At 36.8% G+C, this 10178-nt stretch overlaps 1 pseudogene; it reads left to right on the top strand.

Annotated features, from left to right (window-relative positions):
- The first annotated feature begins 829 nt into the window (after window positions 1–829).
- On the top strand, window positions 830–2577 carry LOC128581953 (phenylalanine--tRNA ligase beta subunit-like; annotated as a pseudogene).
- Window positions 2578–10178: the final 7601 nt, after the last annotated feature.

Raw genomic sequence — 10178 nt, 5'->3', positions numbered from 1 at the left:
GTAATTGTAGCAATATTATGAAAAACAATACAGATTATATAGATTTTTGTTCCAAATTTTCTTTTTCTGTTTTAAAAAACAGCTGCATAAACAATATTATAAAACTGTCTTGATAGAACTTATATAATCGGGAGATGTCATTTGTTGGTGAAAATGCTACAAAGAAATCAAAAGATATGTAGAAGTGGGCGGCACCTGTGGCTCAGTGAGGGGTGGCGGGTTCGGACCCAGCCCCAGCCAAACTGCAGCAGAAAACTAGCTGGGCGTTGTGGCGGGCGCCTGTAGTCCCAGCTGCTCGGTAGGCTGAGGCAAGAGAATCGCCTAAGCCCAAGAGTTAGAGGTTGCTGTGAGCCGTGTGACGCCATGGCACTCTACCCGAGGGTGGTACAGTGAGACTCTGTCTCTACAAAAAAAAAAAAAAAAGATATGTAGAAGCAAAGTGTTTGTATTTTATTAAAATAAAACTGGTATTAATCAAAACTAGATTGTTTCAAGCTCAGGTGCTAGTTGTAGTTCCCAAAGCAACCACTAAAAATATTTAAAACAAATGTAGTAAAAGAAATAATAAGGGAATTACAAATGTTCACTAGGAAATATCTATGGATGAACAGAAAAGATGTAAGACATGTAAAAAATGTAGCAAACCTGTAAAACGTAGTAAATGGCAGACTTAAAACCTACCTGAAGTTAAAAACATTAAATGTGAATTGATTAAACATCCCATTTCAAAAGGCAGAGGTTGGAAGAATAGATTAAAAAAATCATAATACAGCTAAATGCTGTCTAAAAGTGACACACTTTCAATTAAAAATTTAAGTAAGGACTTGCTATGCTAACTGTCAGCATGAAGCATGGTCTGCTTTTCCAAGCTCTGGGCTGAACCTACACTGACAAAGAATTTGATTAACTATGTTTTGAATTTGGTTTGTAACTTGATGAAATTACTTCTGAAAAGGAAATAATCACTAAGGAACATGTTAATATAAAAGTGCAGGGGGCTTCCGATGTCATTCTTTACAAAATTGATGTCCCTGCCAACAGATACTATCTCTTGTATCTGGAAGGATTGGTTCAAGAACTTCAGGTCTTCAAAGAAAAAATAAAGGGACCAGTATATAAACACCCAATACCTAATGGAAAAATCCAGAAATTGATTATCAGAGAAGAGACAGCTATAGTATACCCTTTTGCTGTGGCAGTGGTTCTCTGAAATATAGAATTTACTAAAGATCAATATGATAGCTTCACTGAACCTCAAGAGAAATTGCATCACAATATTTGCAGGAAGAGAGTACTGGTTGCTATTGGCACCCATGATTTGGACACTTCATCAGGCCCATTTACAGCATGAAGCACCCTTCAGGTATCAAATTCAGGACAAGTAGTATACAGCCTGTGAACTGATGAACATATACAAGACTGACAACCACCTTAAACATTATTGCATATCATTGAAATTAAATCCTTGTACCTAGTTATCTATGATAGCAATGGTGTTGTCCTTTCAATGCTTCTAATCATCAATTGGAATCGTTCCAAAATAACAATAAATACTAGAAATGTATTTACTGAATGCACAGGAACTGTCTTTACTAAGGCAAAAATAGTTCTTGGTATTATTGTCACCATGTTCAGTGAGTATTCCGAAAATCAATTTACAGTCCAAGAAGCTGAGGTAGTTTTTCCTAATGAAAAGTCATATACCTTTCCAGAACTAGCTTACCAAGAAGAGATGGTGAGAGCTGATCTAATTAACAAAAACGTTGGAATCAGAGAAACTCCAGAAAATCTTGCTACATTTCTGACCAGGATGTCTTTAAAGTCAGAAGTCATACATGGTGAGAACCAGATTGAGATTGAAATCTCTCTGACCAGAGCTGACATTATCTATGCACGTGATATTGTAGAAGATGCAGCTATTGCTGAAGGATATAACAACATTCAGATGACTCTCCTACAAACATATATAATAGCTAATCAATGCCCTCTTAATAAGCTCACCGAATTCAGGCATGCCATGGCAGCCACTGGCTTCACTGAAGCACTTACCTTTGCTCTGTGCTCCCAAGAAGATATTGCTGATAAACTTGATTTGGATATCTATGCATCAAAGGCAGTCCACACAAGTAATCCTAAAACAGATGAGTTACAGGTAGCATGCCCTACCGTTCTTCCTGGCCTCCTAAAGACCATAGCAACAAATCAGAAGATGCCCCTTCCTCTGAAACTGTTTGAAAACGCTGACATTGTACTAAAAGATTCTAGCAAAGGTGTTGGTGCAAAAAACTACTGGCATCTCTGTGCTGTTTATTACAACAAGAATCCTGGGTTTGAGATAGTCCATGGGCTTCTGGATAGAATTATGCAGCTGCTTGATGGGTGTCCTGATAAAGATAAAGGGGATATGCAATCAAGGCAGCAGAAGGCCCTATTTTCCTTCCTGGGTGATGTTCTGAGATATTTGCCAGTGGTCAAAGCATCTGGAAGCTTGAGGTCCTTCATCCTGATGTTATCACCAAATTTGAGCTGACCATGCCCTGTTCCTTTCTGGAAATCAATATTGAGCACTTTTTGTGAAGATGGACCTCTGTTGTGTGATCCTCTTCCCAAAAGTCCCTTTCTCCTTCCCTGGTGTCCCCCATAAGGATCATCCATTTGTGTTTTAATGCTTAATAAAGTATAATAGGAAAAAAAAACACAAGTAAATTGAAAATAAAGCATGTAAAAAGAAATGCCATGCAAGTAATAACCAAATGAGAGCTGGAGTGGCTATACAAATATCAGAAGACAATAGAGCTTAAAATGAAAATATGTTATTAGACATTTTATAAAATAAGTGGCCAGTTATCAAGAATGGAATTATAAATAATTATGTATATAACAACATTGCCCCAAAATACATAAAGCAAAAGTTACTGAATTTAAGGTAAAAATAGACAATTCAAAATGGTATAATCTAGTGAGAGGCTTATAAATTTTGTTTATCTTTTTGAAGAATCAACTTTTTGTATCAGTTATCCTTTGTATTATCTCTTAAATGCCAAAGACTCCACCAAACAACTCCTGAAATAGAGAAATAAATTCAGCAAAGTCTTAGGTTACAAAATCAATGTACGTAAATCAGTAGCATTCATATTCACAAGTAACAGTCAAGCTGAGCATCAAATCAGAGACTAAATGCCATTCACAATAGCTAACAATAGCTACAAAAAAAAAAAAAAATACCAGGGAGTATACTTAACCAAGGAAAAAGGTCTCTACAAAAAGAACTATGGAACACTGAGGAAAGAAATTACAAGTGACACAAAAAATGGAAAAAGCATATTACACTCATGGATCAGTATAATCAACTTTGTTCAAATGTGCATATGTCCTAAAATGATTTATAGATTGAATTCAATCCCCATAAAAATACCAATGTCATATTTTACAGATTTAGAAAAAATAATTCTATACTTCCATTGGAACCAAAAAAGGAGCCCAAATAGACAAAGCAATCTTAAGCAAAAAACAAAACAAAAAAAAAAGCAAATAAACAAAGAGAAAAAATAAGTCTGAAGACATCATATAATCAAACTTCAAACTCTACTACAAGGTTACAGTAATCAAAACAGCATGATACTGGCACAAAAACAGAGACATAGACCAATGGAATAAAACACAGGACCCAGATATAAAGCCATCCACATATACCCAACTGACTTTTGATAAAGTAGATAACAATATACACTTGGAAAAGAAAGCTTATTCAATAAATGATGCTGGGAAAACTGGACAGCCACATGCAGAAAAATGAAACAGGATCTACATCTCTCACCACTCACAAAAGTTAATTAAAGAGAGATAAAAGACTTACATGTAAGCCATGAAACTATAAGGATTCTAGAAGAAAATAATTGGAAAATCTCTTCTAAACATTGGCTTAGACAAAGCGTTTATGAAGAAGACTCCAATGGCAATCACAGCAACAACAAATTCAAATAATGGGACTTGATTAAATTAAAAAGCTTAAGAGAACTAAACAGCAGAGCAAATAGGCAACCTATAGAATGGGAGAAAATATTTTCAAGCTATACATCCAATAAAGGGCTAATAACCAGAACTCAAGCAAATCCAGAAGAAAAAAAAAAAAGCAACCCCATAACCCCATTAAAAAGTAATGAAAAGGGTGGTGCCTATGTCTCAGTAGGTAGGGTGCCAGCCCCATATATTGAGGGTGGTGGGTTCAAACCCGGTCCCAGCTGAACTGCAACAACAAAAAAATTAAAATAAATAATGAAAAACCATGAATAAAAGCTGTTCAAAAGAAGAGAGATAAATAGCCAATAAATACTATGTGAGAAAATGTTCAATGTCACTAATCATCAAGAGAATGCAAATTAAAACCACAGTGAGATATCACCTTACTCCAGTTAGAATGGCTTTTATTAGTCCAAAAACAACAGATTCTGGCATGGACTCAGAGAGAAAGGAACACTTACACACTACTGGTGGAACTGCAAGTTAGTACAACCTCTGTGGAAAACAGTGCAGAGATTCCTCAAAGAACTGAGAGTAGACCTACCATTTGATCCAGCAATCCCACTACTGGCTATTTACCCAAAGGAAAAGAAATCATTTTACCAGAAAGATACCCAAACTTTAACATTTATTGCAGCACAATGTGAAATTACAAATATCAACTCATGAGTGGATTAACAAAATGTGGTTTATGTATGCCATGGAGTACTACTCAGCCATGAAAAAGGATGAATTAATGTCTTTGGCAGGAATTTGGATGGAACTTCAAACCATTATCCTAAGTGAAGTATCTAAAGAATGGAAAAACAAATGCCACATGTAGTCCCTACTAAACTGGAAGTAACTGATGGACAAATGTGCACAGAGGGATGGAAAATTAAACTCGGTGGAAATCAAGCAGCAGGAAGAGGGAAGCAAGAGGACATGGGCAAAAATCTACCTAAACAGGTACAATGAACACTATTTGGATGATGGGCACACTTATAACCCTGACTCAACCATTACAAAAGCAATCTATGTAGCCTAAAACATTCAGACTCCCATATTTTGAAATAATACATGAAACATAACTTTAAAAAAAAAAATCAAAGGATTTGACTATAGTCCTTCTCCAAATAAGAAATAGAAATGAGGGTGGTGCCTGCGGCTCAGTGGTAGGGCACCGGCCCCATATGCCGAGGGTGGCAGGTTCAAACCCGGCTCCCACCAAACTGCAACAAAAAAACAGCCAGGTGTTGTGGCGGGCACCTGTAGTCCCAGCTACTCAGGAGGCTGAGGCAAGAGAATCGTCCGAGCCCAGGAGTTGGAGGTTGCTGTGAGCTGTGATGCCAGAGCACTCTACTGAGGGCGATAAAGTGAGACTTCGTCCCTACAAAAAAAGAAATATAAATGAGCAATAATCATATGAAAAATTATCTGCCATTAGTCCCTAGGAAAATGCAAATAAAAACCAACAAGATATGATTTCACACTCATCAAAATGGTTAAAAGTACAGACAATAACAAGAGTCAACAGGGATGAGGCGAAACTGAAACTCTCATAAATTGTGAGGATATAAAGCAGTGCAGGTATTTTGGACAAGAGTTTGGAAGTTCCTCAAAATGTTAACCCTGGGGTTATCACAGGACACATCTATCCCCATCCTAGAGAGGGATATGTCGACACGAATACTCATGTGAATGTTCATTGCCTATTATTTATAATAGCCCCAAAGTAGAAACAATCTCAACTTCCATCGGCTGGTAAATGTGTAAACAAAACACTTCATATCCCTACAATCTAATAATATTTAGCAATTAAAAAGAACAAAATATTGATACATGCTTCTAATAAATGAATCTTAAATGCATTATACTAAATGAAAGAAGTCGGTCACCAAAGACCACATATGGTATAATTTCATTTATTTGAAATGTCCTGAACAAGCAAATCTATGGAAACCAAAAGTGGAATAGAGGTTGCCTGGGGCTGAGATGGTGAACTGGGGAACAGGAATGGGGAGTGACTGCTAACAGCTATGGATTGGGGTTTCTTTGACGAGTTTTGAGAATGTCCTAGAATTAGATTGTGGTGATGGCTGTACAATTCTGAATATATTGAAAACAGCTAAAGTGTAAGGCAAACAAGTTTAGTTTGTGTAAATAACAGCAAAAATAATAACAAAGGCTTGCAGAAACACAGGCCAATACCATAAAATTTTAAGCATCTTGAGAAAAGGCAAATACTAGATTTCAGGGCTTGAAGGGTGAAATAGTTTACTACCGCTCCAAACTCATGGATAAATCTAAAATTGCTAAATGAATCTAACTTGATGATTCTAGCTCTCTCGATCTGGTAAGATCCTCCTGAAATCCTTCATTCATACCTCCACCACATAAAATCAAGCCCAGATGAGTGGGCTATTTTCAGTGCTGCATTTAAAGTCACATAAGAAACAATTTCACAAATTCTTTTGGTTAATAGTTACTTGATCCTGGGTCAAATGCTGAGTGACGGGCCTTTATAATCATGACATTGAGCACTCTTATAAGTAGCTCTTGTTAAGACAAGATAGTAGACAACAGAGGAAAAAGGATGGCTGAATTCCCCAGAGGAGAGCTGGCAGGGACAGTGCAGGAGACCCAGAAGCAAAGCCAAGAGCATGCAAAAAGATGACTGGGGCAAGGATGGCTAGACTACAATAGTGACAGAAGAGGAAAAGGTTGAGGAACTTGATGGGCTGAAAAGTTTAAAGAAGGAAGAGGAATAAATAGGGGGAAAAATCAGGAAAAATAGGAGAACAAAGAGGTTTGGGGGCATTTTCTTTCTTTTGACATCCCCATCATTTTGTCTCCCAAACATTGATAAATCTGGACCAAAGTAAAACATTTTAGAGCTGCCATTTACCGTTTGTCCAACCAAAATAAGGGGTGTGGTATGGAATGAAGGTTTGTGTTTCCCCCTCCCCTATTCCTTGATTAAAGCCCTGCTGTGGTAGTACTGCATACTGGGAGGTGGTGCTTTGTGAAGGTAAATAGCTCCTAATCCCTTACAATGGGATTATGTTCACATAAGAGGAAGAGACTGACTACTCTCTATTCTCCATCACAGGAGGATACAAGAAAACATCTTTTTATTGTTATTATTATTAAATTATAGCTGTGTACAGTAATGCGATCATGGGGCACCATACACTGGTTTTGTAGACCATTTGACACATTTTCATCACACTGGTTAACATAGCCTTCCTGGCATTTTCTTAGTTATTGTGTTAAGACATTTATATTCTACATTTACTAAGTTTCACGTGTCTTAACAAGGGTACATGTGAAACAAGAAAACATCTTATCACCATTTGCAAACCAGGAAGCAGGCCCTTGCCAGACAATGGATCTACAGGCAACCTGACCTTGGACTGCCCAGCCTCCAGAACTGTGGGAAATAAGTGTTTGTTATTTAAGCCACCTAAGGTATATCTGTAAGTGGTATAGATGAGCGTAGACAGAACTTTGTCTACTGTATATTTTGCTATAACAGGCCCAGCCCAAACTAAGATGGGATGCTTTTGAATGAAATACTTGAAAACAATGTAACCTAAAAATTTGCACCCTCATATTAATTTGAAATTAAAAAATTAAAAAAGAATGAAATACTTAAAATTATGGGAAAATATAAAGAAAAATTGGGTTAGTGATAAGAGATGTACAATTTTCTATAATCCTAGACTAGCAGAGGTAAATTTCTTGCTATTTTTCTCATGAATTAGCTAAGAAATAAACATAAGTTTTTTTCTTTTACCCAATTTATAATTAATATTAGTAGTAAAAATGACACAAAATAAAACAAAAATTGCATGTAGTAAAATTGGTTGTTGACTAAAAACTGACAGAAGCAAAACTGTCAAGAAAATTCCTATCTGAAGCATTTGACTTAGAATAAATGGACTTACTAGATATAATGTCCATACAACAAAATTTTCAATTGCAGATGCTATAAATATTAATATGAATTTAGAAACAATTAGGTTTTTTCATAAAAAAAATTATGTGGACGATGATTCTGATGAGAATAATTTTAGCAAAATAAAAATAAATGTTACAGTAGGTGTATGAGTTAAGTGTGCTAGGCAGAAAGTTGGTTAAGGAATTAAATTGGCTTAATGGGAAAAAAGAAAAAAAACGTCCCAATACTGATTTTTTTTTACATGTATGTCTCTCTCCACATGCTCTGGAGACATTTCTGAACTTGTGGATGTTGACACCTAATGAGCCCCACTGTGTTTATTTCTGAGGAAGCTTTATTTAGTTGCCCTTCTGATAAACAGTATAAGTTCAAGAGAATAAGCAGCCTATAGTCTCTGGGCTTGGCACGAAGGGGGCTAATGATGGAATAGGTTTTTTTGCCTCTAATTTTTTATGACTAACATAAGAGGTTCTGTTTTGAAAGCACAGGGATCTGAGTTCATTCTGGTTTAAATATTCAGAACACAGTGTACTTTTTCCCAAGGGCCAGGTTCTGAGAACTATCTCGAGGATCATTTTTAAAGACATAAGCAAATCAGGAATAGTTCAGAGTGACCATGAAGCTTGCCAAAGACCTGAAAAAATTGAAGTGGTGTAATTACATTCAGAGAGTGGGGCTAAGAGAAGTCTTTAAACGTTAACATGGGAGATTATCCCTTTTTTAAGATTTCCCTGCTGAGGGACCACCACTGGAGAAAGACTCATTTCCCTCCCTCAGACTTTTTTGGGTATTTGGTAAAATGAAAGAAGAAACTGCAAACTCTCTTTGGGAACCAATCTACCTTCAGGGAAGACGCCTTTCTGTTTCTCATTGCTGTGAAATGAACAGGGGCACAACTCCCTACCCTATTGTTTTTGTGTTAGGAACCTTAAGATTTTTTTTTTTTCTACCTCTACTTGGGGAGCAGGTGGATAAATCTGTCTCATCCTGGGTTTCTTTCTTTTTTTGGTTTTTTTTTAAGATGAGGTCGATTTAAGAACTTAAATGAAAAGGAAAAAATGAAATTTGCTGATTAAAGAGAATGAGCATCACTCCACTTGGTAGGGACATTCTCAGAAGATAGCATTTATCATATACCACATTTAAATGTACCAGGAGGCTGAAACTTTTACATATACTGAGCAATAGGCATTTGAGAACTTAGTCTACCTGGCTGCCAGAACATGCCTATCAGCCATTATCTGCTAATGCTGAAAAAAGGCAGGGCTAACATATGAAAATAGAGCTAGTGGGCAGATGGCTGCCACCCCTTTACTGTGAATCATCGTTCCTGGCCTACCTACTCTTACAACCCTACTCTGGATTATTAGGTCCCTGGTAACCAGCCCTCCTCCTAGATGGAAATATTTCCAATCCTTTATTTCTGGCTTTTGGCTTTTATGTTTTCCAGACTTCCAGCTAAGATTCCTCTCACTGCCAAAATTGTAACAAAGATAAAGTAAGATCATGAATATTGGAAGTACTCAGGAAATAATGTCAGATTCTGGGGGTGTTGCCTCATCACCAAAACTTAAGTCGAGCTACTTTTCTAAACCACAGGAGCAGGTAGCCTTGGAAGAAGACCAATATAGGCCAGACAAGAACTAATCAGCCCAGGACAGAGGCCTAAGAGCCTAATGCAGTGATTTTCAGCTGGTGTGTCCTGTCACACTGTGCGCCATGAGAGGATCTGAGGTGTGCTGCGAACATTTTCAAAGATAATTAATCAAATTATTTTTGAAAGAAATTCAAAGCATAGTAAGTATATTCTTTTTTTTCACTTTTTTTTTTATCAACATAATGTAAGTGTGCCTCAGAAGTTTAATCATAGGTTCAAGTGTGCCATGAGATTTTTTAAAAAGTTGAAAAACACTGGCCTAATGAATAGGGGGTAAGGGTTGATTCACAGGCTGGTGGAAGTAGAATCACAGCCAGAAACACCATGTGGGAGTAAGTAAAAGGCTGTGGAAGCCACCTGAGGAAAAGCAGTATCAGAAGTAGTATACAGGTAAAATCATTGCAAATTATCTCATGTGATTCCCAATTTCATTGTCTCGTGTGAGTCCCAATTTCTGATCTGTATTTATTCTTCAGTATAAGATTTTGCTACAGTTATCAGGCTCTTGTTCCCTATCATTGTATCAGGTAGCTATTTCTGTATAACTAACCACCCCAA

This window comes from Nycticebus coucang, chromosome 3 (assembly GCF_027406575.1).
Source record: "Nycticebus coucang isolate mNycCou1 chromosome 3, mNycCou1.pri, whole genome shotgun sequence".
Lineage (NCBI taxonomy): Eukaryota > Metazoa > Chordata > Mammalia > Primates > Lorisidae > Nycticebus > Nycticebus coucang.
This window is presented reverse-complemented; position numbering and strand designations above follow the sequence as displayed.